Source organism: Ambystoma mexicanum, chromosome 2q (genome assembly GCF_040938575.1).
Source record: "Ambystoma mexicanum isolate Mex_15411 chromosome 2q, UKY_AmexF1_1, whole genome shotgun sequence".
NCBI lineage: Eukaryota > Metazoa > Chordata > Amphibia > Caudata > Ambystomatidae > Ambystoma > Ambystoma mexicanum.
This window is the reverse complement of record NC_090924.1, coordinates 1,364,842,219-1,364,868,740: the sequence shown is the minus strand read 5'-3', so window position 1 is coordinate 1,364,868,740 and position 26,522 is coordinate 1,364,842,219.

Here is a 26,522-nt window from a genome sequence, read left to right as displayed (position 1 = left end):
TTACTAAAAATAGAGCCACTGAAAAGTATAGCTGCCGAACACAGTAGATTTCCAGCAGGCACTTTGCCCAGCACCCGTTGAGCGAACCGTAAAAATGTATCATGGAGGTGGGCACAGGTGGAGTCCCAATCACCAATGGCACCCCGCATATTTTCCCCTTCACTGGATGCACACATTTCAGCATCAGTATAATCTCTACCAGGCACATGTCAAATACAATGTATTTCTGCTCCTTTATTAGCCAATCGTCCTGCATGATTGTGGTTTGTGACTTAACTGTGGTGGACAATTTGCCCAAACTAGGCAAACTGTAGTCATGATATTTGGCAAGTTCCTTGGTCAATTGTGTTGAAGCTTCAGTCTGTTAGTTCAGCTTGTGTTTTTTGCACACGAATTGGAGAAACCATCAACACCTAATGTTTATTGGGTGGACCTTTTTTTTTGCGGGTGTAGATTGTGTCAAGTGGTCCTCCAGGAATTCCAATGCATCTTCATTATATTCAGTTTCATCTTCATCTTGTCGAGTTCTCACATTGTAGCAATGGTCCAACAACACTTTACTGGCTTTGCCGGTCACATTCAATTCATTTTCTGGCCATTGGACATAAGCATCTCGAGTCTGATTATTGACTGGACCATGCTGCGCCTCAAATAGTAGTTGCTCCATGCTGAAATCTGTTTGGCAAGCTACATATTTGTTTTCATTTGTTGTCTGCGTCTTTATACTTCTTTTCCTTCTGGGCCGCTAGGAGATGGATTGCAAAACTAATTTAAATCACAGATACAGTAGATAGCATTTTAAATAAAAAAACATGTTATGAAGAAAACATCAGTCCAAAACACTTCAAGAAAATGAAAAGAAATTGTTTTATTTACCCTTGTTTTCTTGATTTTCTTTGAAAATGTGGTCTTCTCTGTAACAACCGCACCAGCAAGCTGGTCCACCACCTCTGATCCATGTGCCTCCACTTCTAATTCCTAACCTTATATACATTCCTTGAATAGAATATTGATAATAAAAAAAGAATCCAAATTTTTTAAATTAAAATCTTTCATCGCACACACCGCTTACATACGTACCCTCTTAAAGAGTGTATGTTCATTTAGTCAAAATATACATTTCGAATTTCACCTGATTGATGGCAAGTGTACTTGATCAGAGAGCACTGTGATAAACATACTGATTGTAATGTTGCCCTCAAACATTTTGCAATGTATTCTGCATTAGGGAGAAATTGTAATGTTAGAACTGAAATGATAAAAGTTTGAAACACTGCACGTTTATAAGAATGCAATTGTCTAATAGTATCCTATGTAGGATTTACTTTCTTTCATTTACGGGAACTGTCAGTACGCATACCTCATGCTCTGTACCAGCTTCAAAGGATGATGTAATTGTAGTCGAAGTACCAGCATCCTACTGTAACACAGCACTTGTTTTAGTATGGATGAAAACACCAAAATAGAACAGAGACAATGGGATGCAGACAATGGCACATATAAAGAGAAACCCTTAAATCACACATGGTGTAAACAACCGACAGGATTCATAAACAATTTCATATTATTTGAAATTCCAAGCATAATACGTTCTCATAATTGAAAAGTGAAATAAAATTACCTGATAGGCGCTAGAAGTTGTTGTTGACTCCGGAAAAGAAACGGATGCAGAATCTTACTCCTTCATTTTACAACAAATTTTATTTGCCTTGAGAGGTACGTGGTCTTATCTTTGCTCACCAGCTCCTGCCCCTCCGTACATCGCCCTCCCTCCCGGAAATGAACCAAATATGATGTCCAGCCCAGGCACACCCTACTCCGGCATCCTTGAGTAGATTACTCCTACTGCACTAGCCTGCATGATCTCTGGCTATATCGCGAACACTGACATCAAATGCCTGTAAGATGTTGATAAGTATATGTTCATCCATAGCCTGTATATCTCTGCCAACTGGAATATGACCCTGGCATGCCGCATAAGGAAACTCTCATTGGTCTAGCCGACCCACCCTCCACTTCTTAATCCCTCCACCGCCCATTCTTTTTGTCAATCCCAGTAATCAGAAGTGGTTTGCTCTTTGTGTGGCAATTTGCGCAATTTAAATATAATTTTAAAAGATATGTTTGTGCCAATCTACATACTGCACATCAGCCGGGCTGCTTCATCGCTAGGTCTGTGCTGTATGAATCACCTGCGCACACTAGCTAGCCAGAAAACAGTCTAGCATAACCTTGTGGTTTGGGGAGAGCAGCTTGAACCCACATGACAAAAGAACATCGAGGGGTTAAGCCTTTACCAAGTAGTATAATGTACGGAGAAAGATATATATGTCACCCATAGCTCTGCACCCCTCCCCCAATCCAATGCTGCACAAGTGGGAAGCGTTACTCACTCAGACAACATACCACCCTTATCCCAGGCAGGTACAACAAGACATAGAGACAATCTAAGCTGAAGATGGCAAAGGCCGTCCAGCTGACATTGTAACATCAATAGGCGCACACTAGACACAAAGTAGATATGCACTGCACATGAAAAACACGTACACTAGGTTAAATGTGCATTTCGACATGAAAAACATTAACATAGCAACCACAAAACATGAAGAACACTAACATAACCAATGTATAGACTGAATGCAACACAAACGACATGCAAGTATAGCTCACTAACATAGAAAGCAGAGTATAATAGGGCAGCCATCTTCTTTAAAATGGATGCCACAGTATGCTTTTAAAGTAGATAACAAGCTTTGAGACCTAAAGAGAACTCAGAAGGCTGAATCCGTAGAAATATAGAGTTGTGCGGAGCTCAGGAAGCAGTTAGCAGATAGTGTCAAGGCCAGAAGGAGATAGATTGGATGGAGACGGCGGATCAAAGACACAAGATAGTGATTCCCAGGACATAGGCCGGTTACTTCCCAATTAATTTGAGCGTACAAGAGCACAACCGACCCTTGTTAGTCAAAGGCACCGGCACAGTGTGCCAAAAGGACCCTATGGAGAGTTACTCTACAGAGTCCCCAGGGGCATCAGAAAACCTGGCACACACATTAAAATTAGCTAAAATCCCAATAAATAGGAGGTCATTCCACTTCATACATGGTCCTCTAACACGTGACTAATAATTGAAAGACACAGGCTATTCATTAGGTCACAGCAGAAGATAGTGCACCTGTGGTACTCCCTAAAAGCACACACAGACCCACTGTCAAGAACATAGAGAATGCCCAAGCTCATGGTCTAAGGAATAAGGGATGGTAACTTCTTTAATGAATAGAAGACAGTTCATGGGCCTCTCTCCTCCTACTAGCTGTTTGGGGCACATCTTGATGACCTGGCAAATGTCCAAGGTTGGTTAGCAAGAAATCAACCAATTGAAATCGCATAGTGTCATGCCGGCCACCAGGCAGTATGCCAGCCAATTTGTTTCCTTAAAAGTTATCTATTTTTACCTTTATCACTATTGGGATGGTCTCAGGAGGAGCCTTCAGATATCATTTACCCAATAAACTATGTAACCCTTATAATATCCATATGTAACCACCTCCTTTAAACAATCCCCATTCCCTATAGGTTTTGTAAAATTGTGATGATGTATGCCACAAGAAATTATGCGTCAGGGGTACTTAAAGTGTTGTTTTGTATGATTTGGTGAGAGACTCAAGATTGTAATGCTTGTTTGCTGTGCCTCCTTTATATGGATGATAATACAGCTGGACTTTGCCTTGCTCTTTGTCTACTTGATCATTGAGTTTGGTTTGGAGTAATTCCAGTACCTCTGGCTTACTTGGGAGCTTTGGGACCCGCTTAACAGTAGGCTCAGCATTAAGAATATATATAAATGTATCCAGCGATTAACTATGGTCAGTGTGTGACAGCATGCCTGGATTCCATTTCAGTAGGTAGTTTATTAAGATTTGATCATTATAATTAATTTGGGGATAGCCCCCTTTTATTGGTGGTAGGGTAGCTTTACATTCACAACAGGGGGGGATTTTTTTCTAATGGGAATAATTGGAAAATGAATGAGGAAGAACAAACCCTAGACTATGGCTCATGTTTGGATCTCTCCCCTCTTTAGGAGTGGGTGTATGGGGGTAAGGGCTGTCTGAAATAGTCACCCCCACTGTGGAGCTGTGAAGAGGAAAGACTAAGGGCCTGATTCATGGAATTATTTGCACGTAAAGTCCGTAACTTGCGCGTCAAACTGCGTGCAAAACACCATTCATCGATTCATGGAACCACAGAGGTGACCTGGTGAACTCTGCGGGTCAGCGTAAGCCATACGCTATGTGAAGTGACCTCTGGAGTTGGTATATGTGAATCCCCTAAAGCTCCCCTAGTCTCCCCTCAGTTGCCACAGTACTCAAATATCAGGGAGATTCCACTGATATAGCCCACCAGGAAATGTACTGCCTGAGAAATTATGTGGAATGCCCATAGAGCACCATTGAAGGGGTGGAGGATTTAGGAGGCAGAAACCTCTGAGAATAACAGCCTCAGGAAAGGTTTGCAAGGAATACCATGACCTTAAATCAGCCACTTGCCTTAGGCTTAATCCAGGAATCAGCTTGGGCATGCAGGTCCCAGAGCGGATTGAAGACTGGATTCAAATGCAAAGCGCCCACCAGCAGCCGCAACAGGGGACCGCCCAGAAAATACACACCTGATTACACTTAAGAAAAAAGGACACACATTTGTAGAGGAGTTGGAACCATGAAGCTGAAGCCAAAGCACCAGACAACGGGCTCATGGGAAAGTGGACCCACCAATCCAAACTCTTAATGGAACAATTAGTGCCAATGCCACAGTAGGAAAATAGGCACAAACCACAAGGTTGTGTAGAAGTTAGGACGGCATTCCTTGGAGATGGTGTGGAAGGAGTAGGATAAAGAGAAGAGAACAGGTTGTGGCTAAGACAGAAAGGCCACACTTTGAGAGAGTTACGACTAGGAGGAGGGAGCCTGCTGGGGTCTTGACCAAGAAGCTAGCAAGAGCCAGAGGCTACAGAAGAGGAATAGAACGGAGGGGGGTGTATCCCAGATCCTGGTGATAGATGCAAAGCTCTGAGAGGTGAAATTAAGCTTGGCACCTTGAGAACCTGAGAGGAGCCTTTGGTGAGCTCATGGCGAAGAGGTGGTAATAATTATATAATTACTGCAGCCTGAAAAGGACCTAGTATGGGGTGAGAAAATCCTCCCCACCCGCCAGGGTGAGAGGAGAGCTGCATGGGTTTCCCCCATAGGAGTCCATGTACTCCCCTAGCTCAAGATGGGGAACACAGTCTTTCCCCAGTAGTGTAGCACAGCTACTGATTTCCAGGTGACAGCTCATCTTCTGGATCATCTGGCAACCAGGACAAGTAAAGAGGAAGGCTGGGCCACTTTAAATACCCTGAGACTCTGAGTGTACTGAAGGAAGCTTTCCCGGGGGCAAAATTAGCCCGGCAATGTGCTCATACGACTAGTGGCTGTCACAGGACCTAATTAAAGTCCTTAGTCCAATAGGTTCCCCGGGATCAAGAAAAAGCTTGGCATGACACTCAACAGTCGGCCCTTTGTTCAGGATGTTCTCCAGACAGTGAAATGTAGCAAATCCGGGAAGGTTAAAGCTAAAGAGGAAATACACTGGCTCTCCAAGGGACACCCAGGCGTCCACACCCATTTCTGATATTGAGTTCCAGAGCCCATAAGGTAGCGATGTCTCTGGGAATCCAAACAAAGATCAAATTAAAAAGCTTATCAGTCCCTTATCAAGACCAGGTCTGGCTGCGGTCCGGTGGCTTGAATCGTTGGGCTGCATATTGGGGGAAAAGGTGGGCCGCAGTTGCCTGAAAACAAACTGGAAGAACTCAACTGCAATGTCTCACACAATTCCCCTTGGGTTATCTCTCTGTCTCTGTCTCTGTCTCGCTCTCTCTCTCTCACTGTCTCACTCCGTCTCTCTCCCTCTCTCCCTCTATCTCTCCGCTTCTCCTTTTCCCTCTCTCTCCCTCTCTTTCTCTGCCTCCTTGTCTTGATTGGCTGCTTTTATGAATATGTTTGAGGTCGCTTGGGTACAGTGGGGAGGCCTCCTCCCTGGGTCTCGGGTCCGAATCGGTATAGTTAGACTTACGCCACGACTTGAGACAGAGTAAAGGTCCTCATCTCAATGTGGAGCTTTGGACAGCGAGCAGGTTGGACTTCTCACCATGTTCCTGTCCTTTTGTGTGCGTTCCCACCAGTCCGCGTGGCTGCTCACCTTCCTGGCGCTCCATCACGTGCTCATGCCTATGGGGCCTTATCCTTCCACCTTCTCACGTCATCACCAGGAGTTTATTCCTCCATCCTTCGCAGGGCCACCCCTTTTACACTTATCACCATAGTTTGACCAGGGTATGGCGTGCCCTTTTGCCCTCTGCTGCACCTACCCCTGGAGGGTAGGTGCAGCAGAAGTCTGCTGTCGAATAAAAAATAAAACCTGGTGGTCCGCTCTCGAATAAAACAGCTGCAGTGCTATACAGATTCCCTACAGATGTCAGCAACCATCACCCAAAATACTGCACTGCCTAATATTAAAACACAAGGACAGCACCCACTCAAAGAGCAGATGTGTGCACAGCAATAGCTTTCAGGTCAAATCCTGCACCCAAGCGGAGTCCAGGCAGCAAAATGGAGCCAATGCAAGCAGGGCTTTGCTCTCTTTTCCTAATGGAGACAGCTTGATCCCCTGCAATAGGTGAGCCCCCATAGACTTCTGCCCCCCTGCTGCCTACAAATGTAAGTCTAATGACTGTTCTATCTGGACAGAAAAAAGCAAGGAATGTATAATAAGGATCTGTATGATTCATCACTGGGTCTTGCCCTGCTGGCATCTACATACCTAAGGACTGAATTCCAAGGCATTGCTATCACCTGCTCACTGGGGCGCAGTGATGGCAGAGAGGTAGCCGACATTAGAAAGAGGAGGCAAGGTCCCCATATGGCCCCCTGCGCACAGACGATACTACCTCTGCTGTCCTTTCTCCACTCTTCTTCATCAACCTCTAATGTTCCTTCTTTGCTGCTCTTCTGTCACCCTCATCTCCTTTCCTCAGATCTCTGGTGCTTCTCTTTTCCTCCTCTCCTCTTATCCCACTGTCGTCTTCTCCCCTCTTCCAACTTTTGATGTTCCTCCTATCCTTTTCCTCCTCCAGTCCCTGGTGCTCCTCCATTCCTTTGCGCCTCTTCTTCCATCCTCTTTCTCTTCTCTCTTCTGCTGCTCAAAATCTCTCCTCCAACCACCTACATACTGCAGCGTTCTCCTTCTCCAAACACCCACGCCCCTCTCACTTCGTGCCATTCTTTTATGTGTTTCTTGGTCGTCCTTGAGGAGGGCTTTGTTCCATATATATTCTTTAGGTGTAAGGAGTTCGAGATTGGTGGTTAGCTGGCTTTGGCCCGCCCACTATGTATCTGTCAACCATGCCTTTGCCAATCATGCCATTTTGATTTTCAGATCATTCATGCACGGTAGAGGTAAGCTCTGTGGCGGCTGCCACACCACACTCTCCTGCATTTCCCGAATCTGCATTGGGTAAATTAGCTGCTTTCCGTGTTAGGATGCCCGTGCCCTATCATTCTTGATCCCTTTCTCTCTGTGCAGTGGCACATCGCCTTGAGCATCGTTCACTGTGTATCTTTCAACACTCACATCCATAGAGTGTGTCTACATTACAGGTTGTGGAATGTGAGGATTGGAACTGACACAAGGTACCTTCACCCCCCCACTCCCCGCCCGCTTTTTGTCACATGGCGGCTGCAGCCCATGGATCCTCCCTACGCTACACCAGGGTTTAGAATCACATGGCTTGCAGCAGCACCCAGCCCACTTGGCTGCTCCAACATCCACAATCAAACCTGGGAAAGGGACCTTGTCACAGTCCCCTTAGCATAGACCCCTTTCACCAGATTGAATGTTCTCCAGCCGTCCAGACACTGTCAAGTCATCTATTGATTTGCCATCAACTAAGGCTAGGTCTTGGAAAAACATTTGATCTCAGGTATAGTCAAGGTGCTAGAAGCGCGCGCGTGCGCGCGCACACACGAACACGCATGCACGCACAAGAATAGAATGGGGTGTGGTCTAGCAGACCCTCATGAGGTTATTCATTCTTAGATGCACACATCTAGCAGTGACATTTAAATTGATTAAGCCTTCAAAACGAAAAAGTTTACCACTGAATTTCAATTATTTTAAAATAAAAAAAGGAAACTGAAAGGATATGGATAACGAATTAGAAAAAAAACATCAGATAGGCAAAATCTTCTTACTGTAATTTGCACCTAAATCAGGCTGCCAATATGCAGATGGAGTTGTTCAATATAGTTTTAAGAGATGACCTCCCCACTAGCCCTTTCTTCACACGTTTTCCCTCTCTAGTACCTTGTGACGATTTGATCAATTTCTTTCCGTCTGAAGTGCAGCAACTATTTGATGGAATTAAATCACAATTATTGGTGCGTAGACCGCGCCAATGACAACAGTGACAAGATTCCCATAAGCTTGAAGGATTTTAATTTGCTGTCGTATTCTGCCACATCATTTTGACTAGCAACCCCTTCCTCTTCATTTAAATAACTGTTCTCTGACATTCATGACCACATTTACTGGTTCCTGCATCATGGGTTTGCCAAGATAACTCTTTAAAAGTATTTAATTAGCCCTGTATTGGAAACATCAAAGCCGATCCAACAGACATGAACAACTGCAGGCCCATTTGAAATGCACCTTTTCAGCTCTAGCAATATTTGCAAAGTGATATTCTCGACACACAAGAAGCAGGTGTCAGACAGGCTCCTGGCACATCCTCCTGTCTATATAAGGGGATCTGAAGGCCCAGGTCAATTTTACATTCGTGGTGCTGCTGGCCCTAGTAAAGACAGAATGGTATGATTGCGTCTATGGGGAATTCAAATTAAGATAAGGTGGGTATCAAATCAGACTCAAGATAATTGGACTAATTGTAGTACTCCTTTTAGAAACGCACAAATATTAGCCACAATTGTTAGGTGGAATGAGCTCATTAAACGTGAGTCCTTATGTGCAAGCAGTCCCTTCTACAACTTGTTCAGATGTAGTCCTTTGAGTTTTACAGAATTGTTTCTCCTTTGACAGCTGTTCCTCGATCTCCGAACTCTGGCTGTCCAATTGACTGTGGTCAACTTTGCATGGTTGGTCCTACGGGGCAAGTTATACTCAACTCTTTAATGAGATCAAACAGTTCAGTGATGGAGTTCTGTGTTATTTCGAATTGCCAGCCAAGCTGTAGCGCCAGGGCCTGGAGGATCGCTCAGGGGCAACGCGCTCGCCTTGGAAGTAAGACGATGTGGAGCTACACAGGTTTGATCCCCGGGGCCGCGCTTAGAAACAGCCAGGTATTAAGTGCATTATAAATACCCAATTACAATAAGCAAATAATAGTTACACAATTGATGTTGCCTGTTCACTCCAGAGTTATGTATTGGGAGGAAGGTCAACTGGTTGTTAAGAATCCACATACAAGAAGATGTCATTGACAAATGGATCATAAGTTGTTTTTTATTTGATTTACTTTACTGATAAGGCACTATAGCCTATAGGCATCTAAGCGCTCTACCAGCTGCCATGTAATATATTTAGAACCTTTGTTTCGAACAGGGCAGTTTGGATATTTTTTTGAAAAAGCGTAAATGGTCCATGGTACCTCAAGCATCAAGAGAAAAAGGATTCAATTTTTTGCAAGCATCGGTAGAACAGGCCCAAGCCAAGGGCCTGTTGGGACCGTGGGATACAAAAGAGTAAGGACGCACCTGAGCGAAGTGTCCGGGTAGGGATGTATTTCAACATTCAATTCTGGATATATAGTGAGCAATTTCCATGGAAGGCTTTATGAGCTATTATAGGAAGGAGTTTATAAATGATCCTAGCCCTGATTAGAAGCCAATGTAATATCTTCATATTCAGGATAATGTTTAATTATTATAGGGCTGCATATAAGGCATTGCAGTAGTCTAGCTTAGAGCCTATTATAACTCTAGCAAATGCAGCACAATGAGACTCTGATAATAATGGCCATATATGCCATAGCAGCATTACATAGTAGTTGATTGAACTAATTACTACATTAATATGGGAAATCCTAGAGAGAGTGGCGTCAAAGTCAACACCCGGCGTTTTGACTTTTTGTTAGATAGGTAATGAGCAGCCTGCAAGACTGATATGTGGCAACCTATTAGTAGCAGCAGCTAGCTGTTTACTTGAAGGATCAAGTAATGTCTGAATCTGTCTGATTCAAGATTAACCCTAAACATCAAACATCCATCTTCCTATTTTATCGACGATACACTGAATCCTTGTGATGCTTGCTGAACGATCTTTGCTGAGCTTCAATGCAAGTTGGGTGTCATCTGCAGAATTCTGAACGGTAATGTTGATGTCATGATGTGCTTGGAAGTGAACGGAGAAGCATGAGATGCAAGGCGGAATGTTATGGTGTGAATGAGGGAATGCTTGTGGTGAGGGTTCTAAGCCCTGGCAGTTGGAGAACCCCTGCCTGGGGGATGGGAGCCAGTGTCTGTTCCTTGTAACTGTTCCTTATAAGCTAGCCTGGTGTAACTGGAGAAGATGTAATGAAGCTCAATGGAACTTACCTGCAGTCTAAGGAAGTCACTTTGTTTCACTGGCGACAAGGACGGTCTTCAGGAAGACATGCAAAGGAACTGCAAGGCAAAAGAGAGACGTTTAAGAGACCAAGTTGCTGCGAGGGGTGCAGCAAGAAGACAGAAGAACACACTGCCCTCATACAAGTAAGTCCCATCACCCAGGACTGGTATGATCCAGGGGCAAAGCATTAAGGGATGATCCTGGTGGGGTACAGAGGAAGCAGGGGATGTGCCCATAGTAATAGAAAGAGTAACCCAGGGCGATGAAGAGGGGAGACCCTTGGTGGTGAAGGTGAAGGTTATGCAACACCAAATCATATTAAAAAGAGGGAGCATTCCCATAGCTGAAAAAATTGCGGTTGGTACCCCTAGCCCTGAGAGAGGGTGTAAAGAAAAAACGGAATGATCTGTTACGAATGGGGATCATTGAGAGAGTGGGAGGTGTAGAGTGGACGTCACCATTGATTGTGGTGAGGAAGCAATCTGGTGACTTACGGCTGTGTGTGGACTAACGTGAGTTGAATAGGTGCTTACTTATTTATTGTCATCCATTACCCAACATGGGTGAGATGCTAAGTGGTCATACCTTCCGCAATATAAGTGGATGGGAATTGAGAGTTTCCCACAGGGTTAAAAAGGGGTGGTCATGCCTTCTGTAGTATAAGTGGATGGGGAGTGTGATTTTCCCACTAGGCTAAAAGGGGGGTCATGTCTTCTGCATTATGAGGGGTTGGGAATTGTGTGTTTCCCACCAGGGTAGATAGGGGGAGTCATGCCTTCCGTAGTATGAGTGGTTGTGAATCCGTACAAAGTGAGTGGTTGTGCAAGTTCGCACCAACCTGGGTGACAGGGGTGTTTTTGCATCTCACCACATTACAAGAGTGCTGTATGAAAGGTCAGCAAGAGTAGAAAGATGGGGACGCCTTCCGCCTTGCGGATTCAAAGCTCCAGAATGGGAGGGACGCCTTCCATTGTTATTTATACAGAGTTGCACCTCTCTCTAAAATAGGCGCATGGTGTGATAGTGTGTGTGCTGGTGGATGTGTGATGTGCTGTGTGTGTATGGGGTGATTTTGGAAGAAAAGGGGGTGTGTTGTGATGTGCCTTGTGTATAGGTGGTGATTCTGGAAGAAAGGGAGATGTGTTATCATAGGCTTAGAAGTGAATGCAGATTCATCTGATGCAAGGTGGAATGTTATGATGGGAATGAGGGAATGCTTGTGGTGAGGGTTCCAAGCCCAGGCGGTTGGAGAGCACCAGTGTCTGATCCTTGTAAATGTTCCTTATAAGCTAACCTGATGTAACTTGAGAAGATGTAATAAAGCTTAATGGAACTTACCTGCAGCCTAAGGAAGTCACTTTGTTTCAATTGAATTCAATGAACATGCCATGAAGTAGTTTTAAATAAATATTGAAAATCAACCACAACAAGCTATATGCTTGAAGAACATCCCACTGAACAATTTCTTCCTGGGACTGATATGGTCCTATTTTAACTCTGGACGACCTGCGCGTAATAAATTATGCAATCCACTGGACTGTTTACTCAGCGACATAGGCTACCTCTTTAATGCGCTTAATTAGGATGTTGTGGTCTACGGCATCAAAAGCTGAGGATAACTGTGCAAGAAGGACCAACACCCTGCTGTTAATGATTCTGGCACTGTCTCGAGAGCCCTGATTCTCTCTTGGCTAGAATACTGCAACAGCCTCTTTCTCAGTCTGCCTTCCTCTACTCTGCGCGCTCTGCAACTCATCCAAAACAGGACTGCAAGACGTGTCCTTGGCCTCAAATCTCTCCACTGGATAGTTTTTTGACAATTTTTATAGGAAATAAGAATGTGATGGTGATCACAAATGGCTTTTATCTATTGCTGTATGTTATGAAATTAACAATTTCGTTTTTTTGTGGTACATTTGTAATGTGTATGTCATGGTTTTGCTCCATTGCTAATCACTATGGGTGTGAGTTTCATTAAAATAATTTAGGATACTATGTAAATTCTCAAAATAAGTGTTATATGCATATGGAAATGTGTGTGAAGAAGGACAGTCTTCAGGATCAAAGTGGAGAAAAAGAGATTGAAACACACATTTGCTCCAAAGATGGACTCACGGGCAGGGCAAATGGTGATCCGAGCAGCTGACACACTTGTTAATACTTTAATAACACGTGTAGGATTTAATTAAAATCTGTAAAAACACAAATGAAGTTTCTTCAAACCGGACTCCCAGAAAAGCGCTATGCCATCAGCAGGAAAAATGGAGATTTGGTCAGATAGGCTTGGAATTCATTCACAAGCACATTGAAAACACACGAGGGTTTGCATTACCTCCTGTGATAATTTGCTCCAAAACGAACACCCAAACTAGCCACTGAGAAATGGAGATTTAAAAAGTCCTTTAAAAAAAAGAAACATAAGGTGGTTTGCATCCATACCTGTGGTAGCGCAAATTAACTTACTATTGCCTGGCCAATTGGGGCCAGATAGTGCATCAAACAATAAAGCGGTTCTATGTTATTTTGCTGCTGGATTTTTCGCCGCAGGACTTTTAATCGCCGTTTTTTTATGGGAAAAAACTCGTTTTTTTTTTGGGGGGGGGGTTACCACCCCAAACCCCTCTTTTTTTTAATTATTCCCTTTCACCCACAAATATTTATTTAATTTTTAAACCCCCCCCCCCAAAAAAAACGATGATTTTTTTTAATAAAAAAACGGCGTTGAAAAGTGCCGCGACGAAAAATCCCGCGGCAAACGAACGGTACACCAATAAAGCAGGGCATTGTGCCCTGTGGATTAGGAGTCGCTAAGAAATGAGCATGACCCGATAACTTCATCTAGTGATGCTGCTGACGAGAATGATGCGTACATGGTCAGTTCATATCGCGGCTAGTTCTCTCAGCGGAGCTGATTGCAGGGGCGGGCTCTGTTAAACAGAGAAAAGCATCAATTTAAAATATTTCCAAATACGTTTTTCCTTTAAGGGGTGGTGGGGGTATAAAGCAGACGGTACGACGTTGTTTCATCGCCTGCTGTTACATCGCCAGGCTTTTAAACGTGCTCATCACATTTTCTAGGGGGTGGTGGGAAAAGGCAAATAAGGATTTGGGCGGATGGGCAACAGTAAAAAATAAGTGTGGTTGGGTAAAAAAACCATGAGCACATTCGATGGAATGTGCACGTTTAAAAGCCTGGCGATGTAAAAGCAGGAGACGATGAAATCACATGGAACCTTTCCCTGCAACCAAGCAGAGAGGCTACCACCTCAGCCCTTCCTGCCTAACACTGTTCTTTCTCAACTGTTGTAACCCAACCACTCATTAATCAGGGGAGAGGGACACCCGCTCCTGGTATACCTCTTATTCTTGCCCAACCCTTACCCAAAAAGGCTGTTCCTGGAGACCTAGTAACTCTTTTCCTTCAGTCTTTGGCTGTCAAATTAAGAAGTTCAACTTTTTAATTTTTTCTGCATTTGCAAATTCAAGATTTGTTTTCCTAGCTTTTGCATTCGACGTTTTGTGCATTCTAACTTTGGTATTCCTCGTTTTTAGCAGTTTCTGTGTCTTCCAGCACTGAAGACCAGTGGCCCAGAAACTGCCTCCCACCTTACAGGACTCTTTGATGCTGGAATTGCGGTTGCCATAGTTACATGCTGCAGGAAAAGAGTGGAAAGAACTCAAAAAGGTTACCACGGCCGAGGTCACAAAGCAGCATTTCCTTCGCCTGTGCCACTTGAGGTGCCAGGAGTCTGCCCTGCTTCGCAAATCACACACACACACACAAAAACTGATGTTCAAATGTGGAAAATGTTCTCTGAGAGGCTTATAAATAGGCGCCTTTGTAGATGGCTCTGCGCTGTGCGGCAAACTGCTTTTTTAGTAGAGTGCCTTCGGAGAGATGTCGTTTGATTTGCTCATCAAGCAGTGGGGCATGCTGGGCCGTGGCCCTCCCACTCGACACTCTCAAATCAAAGACACGCACTCTGCGTACAGAATGCCGGGTGCCTATGTGGAATGGCTGGTAGCACAGGCAGAATGCCTGCAAAAAGCAAAGGGACTGTTGTCAAAGCAAAGCTGGCAGCAATTGGGAGTGAGGTGGGGCTTGAACGGGTGGAAGTGAGGGAGACCTAACCGTGTGCTGTGTACGGCGGGGCATTACTGTGTTCAAAGCAAAGCAAAATCGGAATTATGATATGTTATTTATGACGCGCTTAATACCTTCAGGTTTCTAAGCGCAGAGTGGGTTCGAACCTGTGTTGCTCCATGTTGCCTTGCTTCCAAGGCGAGCACGTTGCCCCTGAGATATCCTCCCGAGACGGGAAGGGTAACTATTTGTTATTTAGGTCGCACTTTCCATAGAACATGTATCAGCCAACCAAAGTTGGTACTCGTTGGTCAAAATGAGAAGGACAAAAGGCTGAGTTGGCCTTGCCAGGACTCAAACCTGCAACTTGCAGATCACAGCAGCGAGCACTCAACTCACTGAGCTATCTTACCGGCTATATGACCGTTTGATGATCGTATCCAAGGCGATTCTACGCATACTTCGAAGTGAGGAAGGCATGACTGTGTTTGACGCAATAATTAAAAAAAAAAACGAAGTGTGGATGGTATCACCATGTTTAATTAAATGCTATGTACAATTGGAAACGAGGTGGGCATGACTGATTTAAAGGCAAGATGTACGGCTGTGTTTATGGCAAAGATGTACATAATTGAAGTGGAGTGGGCATGGCCATTTGTAAGGCAATTCTATGTTATTATGTTATGTTACTAGTGTTTTGTACTGCGCACATCCAGTGGTCGAAGTGTACTGAAAGAAGTAGTGGAACTATGTTCCCTGCTGGCCTGCACCCATTCCCCACAAACACCATCACCTCGCCCACTCCCACACACAATACAAAGCCCCAAACACTTGCACCTGCTGTTTAAGAGAACATCCTGTGCAGTGCACTGAAAGTGCAAGCTGCCACGTCTTCCGACACTTTTATTTTAAAACGAAACCATTCCGGAACAGTTTCTTTTCAAAAATAAAAGTATAGGAGCTGTAAAACGTAATTTAAAAAAGTAGAGGAGCACCGCTCCCGACCGCTCCCGCTCACTACGACCACTCCGGCACATCACCAGCGTTGCGGTCTTAAAACATCAAGCCGTGCCCGTCTAGAGGCAAACTGTGGCCCATGCCAAGGGCTGCAGCCAGACTAGGGTCTATGAGAAGAAAATGGCGCCAAAGATAGCAGGAAAGGGGCGAATGGGAGAAAACCCCTACAAAATAGCTACAGATTTAACTCACAACATTCAGGGAAATCAAAACATAACCGGGAGGGAGGATGATTGTTGGGATGTATGTATAGTTTTGGGGGGTTTTGCACCAGAAGAAAATGTAATCCAGAGAAGGGTCGAGGGCTTCCCTTGTTGGGCAGCGGAACTTTCATGGAGGTCCTTTCTAGCGTGGTGACGATATAACGTCAAGTCACGTTGTGGATAGGTGATGTCCTTGAGGTGTGCTCGAGGTTGCCCAGAAGGTGTGGGGGCTACTAACCAGATACTCATATTCGATTCTCTCCCTCTGACAGCTGGAGGGGGTTCTGTCAAAGGGTTGGCGGACACGAAAGGAGAATCTGAAAAATATTCTCCCTTACTCCGAACCATATAACTAGTGTTGCCCTTGTATGGGGTGAATTGGTAAATAAGTCACTGGAATTGAGTAGGAGAGAGTTAAAACGGTATGAGATAATAATATCCCTATATATATGGTTGCCGTATATACTGTCACAGGAAAAGGTTGTGGCGACATTATATAGGTGACCATATATATATATATATATATATATATGTATATATATATATATATATATATATATATATATATATATAGGGACAGGGGCAGCGGGGGATGCGGGCGTGTCCCCCCCTCCCCATGAAAAATAAAAAGGGTTTGGGGGTTGCGGGGGGGTGTCCCCCTCATGTTCCATGTAATATTGTCACCACACAAAAAACAGCAATTTTTCGGTGATTTTGTTGTATGGCGATATTTTTGAGGGGACATTATTACATGGAACCATTAAATCATAGGTAAGGTTATAAAGCAATGCATGGCAGGCAAGTAGGTCAAAGAAAACATTGACATTAAGGAGAACTCTCCATTGTAAGGCCTGCATGCAGTGATGGCCTGGCACCTTAAGGACAGGCGTTGAGGCCTTCCTACACTGCATAGGTGTATTCAATCAATGCCCAAGGGAACAGGAGCGCACACATTCTACAATCTACTGTCAAATACTGTGGGAGTAAAAATGACTGAGCACCCAGGATCCCTAATAATAATTTGGCATTTATATAGCGCTACGTGTGGGGTGCTCATTTATCGAGCTCAGAAGGAAGAAAGGCTGAGTTTGGCCCCGCTGGGATTCGAACCTGCATTAGCAGGCTCTGCACGGATGTCAAAGCGAGCGCTCTACTCACTGTGCCTCTTGACCCTGTTTAACCATACCATGCTGCAGCTTCTGCCAGATTGCTTTCAGGCATCAATGGGTGTGTACAGGAGCTCTGCGGGAGAAAGGATAGCTCAGGGGCAACGCATTTGTCGTGGAAGCAAGACAACGTGGGACAACACAGATTTGAACCCTGATCATGCGCTTTGAAACCACTCGCTGGTATTAAGCGCGTTATAAATGAAGAATAAAATAAATGGGTAGATTTGGAAAGGCCGCCTTGTAGATGACCACTTTACCTCATAGTCTTTACATATTCCAAGCTCTCGCAGTCAAGATATAGAGAGACCCACTCAGCTAAGTCTAAGACAGATTCAGAGCATTCATATGGGACTGGACTCCCAACTCATACGGATATTTCTATTTTTCAGATTCTCCTTTCTAGAGAGTTGCATAGAGGGTCCTGGGATTACAGATATAGAGTTGCATAGAGGGTCCTGTGATTACAGATATAGAGCTGCATAGAGGGTCCTGGGATTACAGATATAGAGTTGCATAGAGGGTCCTGGGATTACAGATATAGAGCTGCATAGAGGGTCCTGGGATTACAGATATAGAGCTGCATAGAGGGTCCTGGGATTACAGATAGAGAGTTGCATAGAGGGCCATGGGATTACAGATATAGAGTTGCATGGAGGACCCTGGGATTACAGATATAGAGTTGCATAGAGGGTCCTGGGATTACAGATATAGAGTTGCATAGAGGGCCCTGGGATTACAGCTATAGAGTTGCATAGAGGTCCCTGGGATTACAGATAGAGAGTTGCATAGAGGGCCCTGGGATTACAGATATAGAGTTGCATAGAGGACCTGGGATTACAGATATAGAGTTGCATTGAGGGCCTGGGATTACAGATAGAGAGTTGCATAGAGGGCCTAGGATTACAGATATAGAGCTGCATAGAGGGCCTCGGATTATAGATACAAAGTTGCATAGAGGGCCCTGGGATTACAGATATTGAGTTGCAGAGAGGGCCTGGGATTACAGATATAGAGTTGCATAGAGAGCCCTGGGTATGTCCAGAGCTAAAGCTTCAGAGCTTTCATACTTAGTTTTGTAAACACAAGATTGGTAGTGGGCACGCAGGTGATGTTGCTGTCATTAGGAATAAACCCCTATCCATGATCACAAGTAACTGTTTTCCCCCAGGTTTTAATGGACTATATATACACTGCTTTGAAAAGGGATGAGGTCCTGGGCATGGGTCATTTATGTCAGGACTCCCACCCCCCTATATGCAGGGATGTGTTCTCTTTGGGAGTTTAGGAGAGGGTTAAATATTTGCAACTGCAGGGCAAAGTCAGCGCAAAGTTCATTTTGTACTGCAAAAACGACTATGCACTGACTTTGCACGGCAGAAATACACTTTGCACAGTTCCATGAATCAGGGTTTGTGTCAGCAGTACAAAGTCTCTTTTCATCAGTGCAAATTCACTTTGAACCGTGAAAAAAATCCCATGAATTGGGCCCAGTGACCCCTAAAGTACCATGGAAACAAAACTCTCATCTCAACACTCGTACTCAGACACCTCGACTATTGCTCCAGCCTACTCCTTGGTGTCCAGCTCTACTGCTTCACCACCTTAACAAAATTCTAAACTTTGCTCATCATCCATCAATTTACAAACGTCTTCTACATTCTAGAAGATGTCACAGCCAATTAGAACTATGTACTCCAAATAATGGGGACTAACACCACTGTACCACCACTAGCAATCCCATTGGACCGAGTAGAAGTAACGGTTATCGATTTTGGTGATAAATCGGTCGAATTGCTGCTGATTTACTGCCAAACTCTTAATGTAGCCCCATGTGTTTGCAGACAGATCTAAGGGTCTAGAGCATTCAGACATGGGTACCGGCGAGGAAATGGTCAGGACAAAAATGCCAGAATGACAAATGTCCTTACCGTGTTCAGAGCACGGTTATTGGCAACGAGCTAAAGATGGAACTGGCCATACCTTGTGTGGACTTCTTGAGTGGGCTGCTTGCAAATGAACTGTTCGGCATCAGGAAATGGAGAAGGGTGAGATTCCTGAGGAATTCACAGGGATACCTGTTCACAGTAGGATATCAGGGAACGCGTCAAGAGATGAAGCAAAATATGACGGCACGATGAGGAATACGATTGACATGAGTCTAACAGAAAGTGTAAGGGGAAAATGCTTAAATAAGTAAAGCAAGAAAGCCTTGGCCATCTTAAATTGTAGTGGCAAATATTACTTGTTGTTTATTTATGTTTTCCATGCAAATTGGTTGGTGGTCCTGCCATGTTTAATATGTTTCTAAATATGTAACAAAAATCCCTGTATTTAATTATGATATCGCAGGGTCCTATAGTGGAGTTCCGTCTAAACGAGTTTTTAATTTATATACCGTTAATTGGACCCTTTTTTGATACAGTGTGGTTGGTTTCAAGCTGTCTAAAAAGGTGATATTAATATACTAGTGTAGTATGACCAGTGGTTGATTTGTGGGGGTGGTTGACGGTCCCCAACACCGGCACTCTTTTTTGGGGTCCCGGAACATCATTGGGCGGCTGCCGCACGTGTAAATCCTTTATTTGCACACTTAAACTAGTTTCATGATCATCATAAATCATTCTGCTGCTGCTCTCCTTGCAGAGACATGGCTGTCTCCTGGCTGGCTGGGCCTACAGAGTACAACAACAACAACAACAGCCAATGGCCCTCATTACGACCCTGGCGGAAATCAAAAAACGATGGCGGAAATGTAATACCGCCATCGAATACCGCTCGGTGCGATTATGACCCGTCACCGTAAAGTACCATGCCATCAGCGACACCATAGTGAACGCCAACGCTAACTGCACCAAGTACGCGCACGCGCGCCATGCAAAACCGTAATTACCACCATGGCGCAACGGTACGCGAATGCTGACCCTAGCGGAAATTTACTTAACACCATCAAGCATGGCGGAAAGTACCATTCCGCCATGGTGAGAATTACGGCATCGTGAACCAACCGTAAATGGCCCTACTGAGTGCCTGTACACCACTCCCTGCCCACATTGCACAACACCTCGTAGGTGCAATGAAGTTACACAATGCAACCAGTGAAATGTACAAGTCACCCATGCATGCCAACGAACAAATGAATGTAGGGGCTCCAAGTGCCTTGTGAGTGGCCATCCATATTTGGCATGTCACCATTGCCGTACTGATGCAGCACAGGCACGTGAAGGTTCAAGTACAGCAATATGAACTGAAACATGAGACAAAACAACAACAGGCCCCCATCGCTTGACACCAGTGTAAGGCAACATTCAAAGCAGTATCCTGAGGGAGACTGCACCAGCCCTGTACCCTTGCCAGTAAACAAACCAACCATCAGCATAAGCATGTACCACACAAGTTGGCAGAGTGACTGAGCAGCCAGGCTCATCTCAAGAGGGGCCAATGGGAGCTGCAGGGCACAGATGGCATGAATACAGAAGCTATTCCAATGGACATGACCTCAGTCTCCCTCCAAGAAACGCACGCAAACACAGGCACCTGTGACCAGCCATTTTCTGATAATCACATCATTCCACCAATCCACCTGGCTGACCGGCATCTGTTACACAAAAGCTAATCCCCCGCCCCTGAGCATGACATCATTAAAACAGTCATAATGGCAGGCCCCATCCCTGACCTTACTGGGCTTCGTAGGCAAACGCGGCCAGTACAGTACCACGCAACTATACTCAGAAGCCGGAACCCAATGCAGATCTCCTCACAATACACCGCTCCACAAATAGGAATATGCTACATTACTTGCAAAGAATAACGCTACACGGTTGAAATCAGAATCAAATTTTAATGCACATCAAATTCACCAAGCCCATACAGCTATTAGGTCATAAACTCCTAAATATTTTTCATTACTGTGGGCTGCATCCGCAATAAATGACCAGCTTCTTCTTGTGTGACGCCCTGTTCCTTCATGGTACACAGGGGCTACATTCACGTTCAAAAAGGCAACATGGAAGCGCCGAGAACCGCAGGGCCGTCCCATTAGGTAGGCACTAGTCCAGCTGAAAGGTTGATATGTAGCTCCTAGCCACTAGTACTGCGTAAGGGCATGTGGCCCATTGGCGATCGTCCCATAAGATCGTAATGGTGCTCCACTGATTAACTCGAAGCAGCAGGTGTCGGGAGTAAAAGCCATCTGCAGGAGTGGCATACAGATGGCAGCGGCAAAAGGGGAGGAGATACCTGTCACCCAAATGAAATGAAAAAGAATAGCATGGGCATCAGAACTTCATACGTATTACTCACTTCAATGATCACACTAAATCTACAGCCATATGCATGCTAGCCCACTCAAAAGGATTATTTCCACCCAAAAATCACTTGCGAATCATAACTATATAAATCGAGGTGAAAACACTATTACAAACGAGTGTTTGTGTGCATGCGTCTGTTAAGACAGAATCCATTAGATGGGATTAGTAACGTGCATAGACACAAGTGTCTGAAGGCGCGTCGAGACAGGGAGGGTTCAACAAGGGCAGATAGACGATGGTCCCACTATGGCAGCTCTGCATCACATAGCGCAGGGGAAGGGGATAGATTCCGAAAAGCCATGTACATGGCAAACTCTCAATTAAATCATCTGTCCATGCATCCATACATCATTCCCTCATCCCGGTATGAAAACGCCTGATTATTTACTCACATCACATTTGAAATTTCCATTGAGTCTGTGCGTAATGCAGTCTGCAAAATCCACTGTGCTCCAGCCCGGAATTCCAGTGTTGTGAAGTAACAGGTATTTGGGAACGTCCTGCCTTATCGTCCACTACGCTATTGCGCATCCCATACTATTCATATCAATCATTGCATTCTCGCCATGGCCCCTGTCCCAAGGACATTAAACAATAGAACGTTATATTTGCAGTCAGACCTGTGGGCGTCTCCTCGCCGCTAGCTGAAAACCGAAAGCGCTGTCCTTCGAATTCCTCATTTGCAACATCACGTCGATAAGGCATCTGTGACCGCTTGAAATCACAAATTCATCCATGTAGTGCGGCAGTGTGTGAAAATGGCAACTGGCTTCACTCACAAATGGGACGCCCCGCCCGTCGGTGAACCTCGGTACAGTGCTGCATGAGGGTCCACCGTTAATCGAGTACTACATTCCACTGACCCTTCACAAATTTGTTCGCGACTGCAAAGATAGTATGTGAAACAATGGGACCATAGCAGAATGAACATATAAGCCAATATTTCACTGCCATCGGGATTAAATACATGATTGTAATAGCAAGATGCCATGCGTCACATTGCAGCGTTGTGTGCGGGACGTGCTCGCCCAAAGGGGATTGCAGCTGGCACAGGTGGAATGAATCACCACAGGTGGAGGCTATACAGCCTGAAAACACATAAATTGCACACCCAACCCCCTCCCACAACCACACCCACTCCAAAATGCTACCGGCAGGACTAGCGATGTTGGCCCTGGGGGACCTGATAGCACTGCAAGTACTACAACTTCAAGAAGAAGACGAACACCAACTACTACAACAACCGGCCGCACAGAGGAGACGCAGGAGGAGGAGGAGGGCAAGGCAGGGCCAGCAAGGGCCACCAGCACAGCCACTACCACCACGCAGGCAGCCCGCAATCCCAGGCCTCCGAGCTCATCCGTTCAACCTCACTGCTGAGCAGATCCACACCCTCTACCGTTTGGACGGGGACACCATAACCGCCATTGTGAACATGACACACGCTGACCTTGTCAGCATGATAGATAGCCCAACCGCCATCCCACCCCTACTGAAGGTGGTGTCTGTACTCCACTTCCTGGCCACAGGCACCTACCAGCACACAGTCGGACAGTTGCATGGCATTTCACAGCCACTGTTGTCACGGACACTATCGCAAGTGCTAGATGCCCTCCTGAAGCACGCAGACGACTACATCTCTTTACCACGCTCGGAGCAGGAGATTACAAACACAAAAGTGGGATTCCATGCACTGGCCGGCATACCGGGTTGCATTGGTGCCATCGACTGCACCCATGTGGAATTGGTTGTCCCACATGCCATGGAGGCCCAGTACCGCATGGTGTGTGACTCCAACAGGATCTTTACACATTGTTGTGCCCGATTTCCTGGATCAACCCATGATTCTATGGTCTTGAGGAACTCTACAATACCACGCTACATGGAGCGACACGCAGGGAACAGATCCTGGCTACTCGGTGAGTCTCATTTCCTGCATGATAATGTGGGGTATGTGATGCGGCAATGACCTGGCAGGAAGGGGGGGGGATGCGTACGTAGCAATGTCATTCCACAAACATCCTTTATTGTCCACATACAGGTGATGCCGGGTATCCACTGAAGAGATGGCTCCTTACACCACTCCGGAACCCACAGAACCAGCATGAGGAGGACTACAACCATGCCCACTCACGTACCCGTGTAGTCATTGAACAGGCATTCGGCCTACTGAAGGCTCGTTTCCGCTGCCTCAGCAGGTCTGGCGGGGCACTCCTGTACCGCCATGAGAAGGTTGCAAAGATGGTCATGGCATGTGTCATGCTACACAACATGTGCGTACGTAGAAATGTGCCCATGCCCCCTGACGCAGAACTACAAGCACCTGAAGATGGTCATGATGAGGGTGGGGATGTGGCAGCACCTCAAGGAGTCCGCGAGGCACAGGAGGCCCGTGAAATTCGTCAGAATATCATAGATTCATGCTTCTAGCACTCACGCCTGGTGGCTGATACATGGACACGGGACTTGTGGCACTGTGTGTGTCTGGAACATGCACAATGTGGACTGTACGCCAATAAAGGCCTCGTACACAAAGATCAATGTCCACACATCTCATTGGATGATTATGTAATGTTTATAGCATATGTGAAATTATATTACACACCCCATCGACCCGCCACCCAAGAAAGCCCAACACCCCCCCTCCACCCTCCTACCTCCCCCCCGAACACCAGTGTCCAAAGATGCTCATTGTCAGTGGGCAGACGCTATTGCAAGCCCCCTCTCCGGGTATCAGGGGCACCCCTGCCTGTGGAGCGCAGGTTCCTCCCAGATCTACGTTGGGGGCTGCCCTGGACGGAACTTGCAACGGATGATGTTTCTGCCTGCTCACGTCCATGCATGTCCCTAAGGGTTTGTGAGAGCTCAGTGAGCACACGGCGCACAGCAGCAAGTTCACCACATACGTCTTTGGACGTCGCATGCAGTTCCCCCCTCAGGCTCTCGGTGCTTCTCTCCATTTGTACCCTTAGTGTCTCTGTACTTCTCTTCATTTGTGCCCTTAGTGTCTCTGTACTTCTCTCCATTTGTGCCCTAAGTGTCTCAGTAGATGTTTCTATGACTGCCTTAGAACCCCCACATTCATCAGCATGCTCCTTGAGGAGAGTGGCCAGTTGCTGCTGTTGCACGATCACCTGGTCGAGGGACTGTTGCCTCTGCTGGGCCATGCCCATTTGCGGTGGTGTCACAGAGGGGCTGATCACCTCATGTTGCCTTGCCACAGGGCTTGTGGGGGATGGCCAGTAGTCGTCTTGTGGGTGCCCCTGCGTGGTATCCTCATGGTGTACGGGATGAAACAAACAGGGGGATTGAGACAGGTCATGGATGGGTCCTACATCGACAGCACCGTTTTCTGTGTCGGAGCATGCTGCCATTAATGCAGTGTCACCTATGGTGCTGCTGCCACCAGAAGCAGTGCCTTCTGTGGCATCCATTGGGGGGACCTGTGGTGCTGCTGTTGTGGGCGTGCTGGCTGCTGGGGTGCCTGTTGAAGTCCCCTCCTCTGTGCTGCCACTTGATTTGTGCTGCTGCCGTGTCTTGATCCGTGCAGCTGAGGTGGAGGGTCTTTGGCCGTTGGTCTTGGCCCTCTTTGCAGGTGTGCTGGTAGGGGTGTCCTGGAGCTCGTCGTTTGAATCGGACCCTGTGGTGGAGTAAAGGAGGGCGAGCGTTATTTATGGGTCTGTGGAAATTGGAATGGCAATGTATCACATGCATTGGGGTGGTACCTGAGGGTGTTTTGGGTCAGGGCCTTGGAGGTGGTTTCATTTTTGTGTGGATTGAGGATGCAGTTGTTTTGCAGCCTGCAGTTAGGGTGTGCATGCTGCACGTGTAGAGGGTGTTTTTAGGATTTTTAATTATTTAATGTGAGTTTTAAAGTGCGCTATCAGGCCAATGTATGTGGACGTTCTCCTGGACATGTGTTTCTGTTGCACTATGTGGACACATGGTACTTCACATGATTGGACATTGTGGATTTAGCATTGTTTTATTTGGCCCACCTACCTGATTCTTCGGATATCTGCACTCCTTTCTCCATCCCTCCGACTCCCTCTATACTCTCCATTCCAATGGTGGAGGCACAGATTTCTTCCCAGGGGGTCAACTTGATGGGTGATTCCGATCCTCCCCCGGTAGCTGTGGCAATGTTACGGTTGGCTGATAGTATGCTCCGTACGCGTATCCGCAAGTCGTCCCATCGCTTTCTGCATTGCTGTGGGTTGCGGGGTGCGGTCCCCACCGCACTTACCCGCTGTGCCACCAGGGCCCATATGGCCTTCTTGTTCGCAAGTGCCGTCCTGGTCATTTGCGTCGAGAAGACGACGGCAGCATTCTCCTGGAGGGTCTCTGTGAACACGGTGAGTTCCTCATGGGAGAAGTGGACCTGCCGCTTGCGTTCGCACGCTTTTTTAGCAACTTTTCCCATTTTGATTGTTTTAACTAGGGTGGCTTACGGGTTGGGATGTGTCTCAGGGTCGGATTTGTAATGGTTGTGTTGGGATTCTGATTTTGTAGGTGTACGGCGTGCTGTTTCCCGTTCCGGCCCCATGTTTTTACTTCCGTTTCCGTATATTTACGGTCACCGTATTTTGCGATTACCGCTCATTACGGTGACCGCTATGATGGGTGGCGGAATTGCACCTAGGGCGCCGTACGACGGCGGTGAGGGGCGTTTTGGGGACATTTCCGCCATCGCGGACTTTGCACTTCCGCCATGGCGTAATGCTCGTGCCCGATGGGTCGGAATTAGCCGCACTTTACTCCATCGTGCAATGGCGGAAACGCTATTTACGCTATGGCGGTCAGGTCAGTTACTTTCCGCCAGGGTCGTAATGAGGGCCAATGAAAACCAACATTCTGTTGTTACTATGCAGTATCTGATGCATTCTGTATAGTAACACAGAATGCACAGTTTTCATTGGTTGTGTTGTTAACTTGTTGACTCCAGGCTCCAGCCAGTGAAATGACATGATGACGTGAGTGTGTGGGGGTGGGTGTCATGTGGATCTGTTGTTGAGCAGAGGCAGGAGCACACTTGTTGAGGCGTGGTGAACTCGTGTTCTGTTTGTGCTCCGCCTCC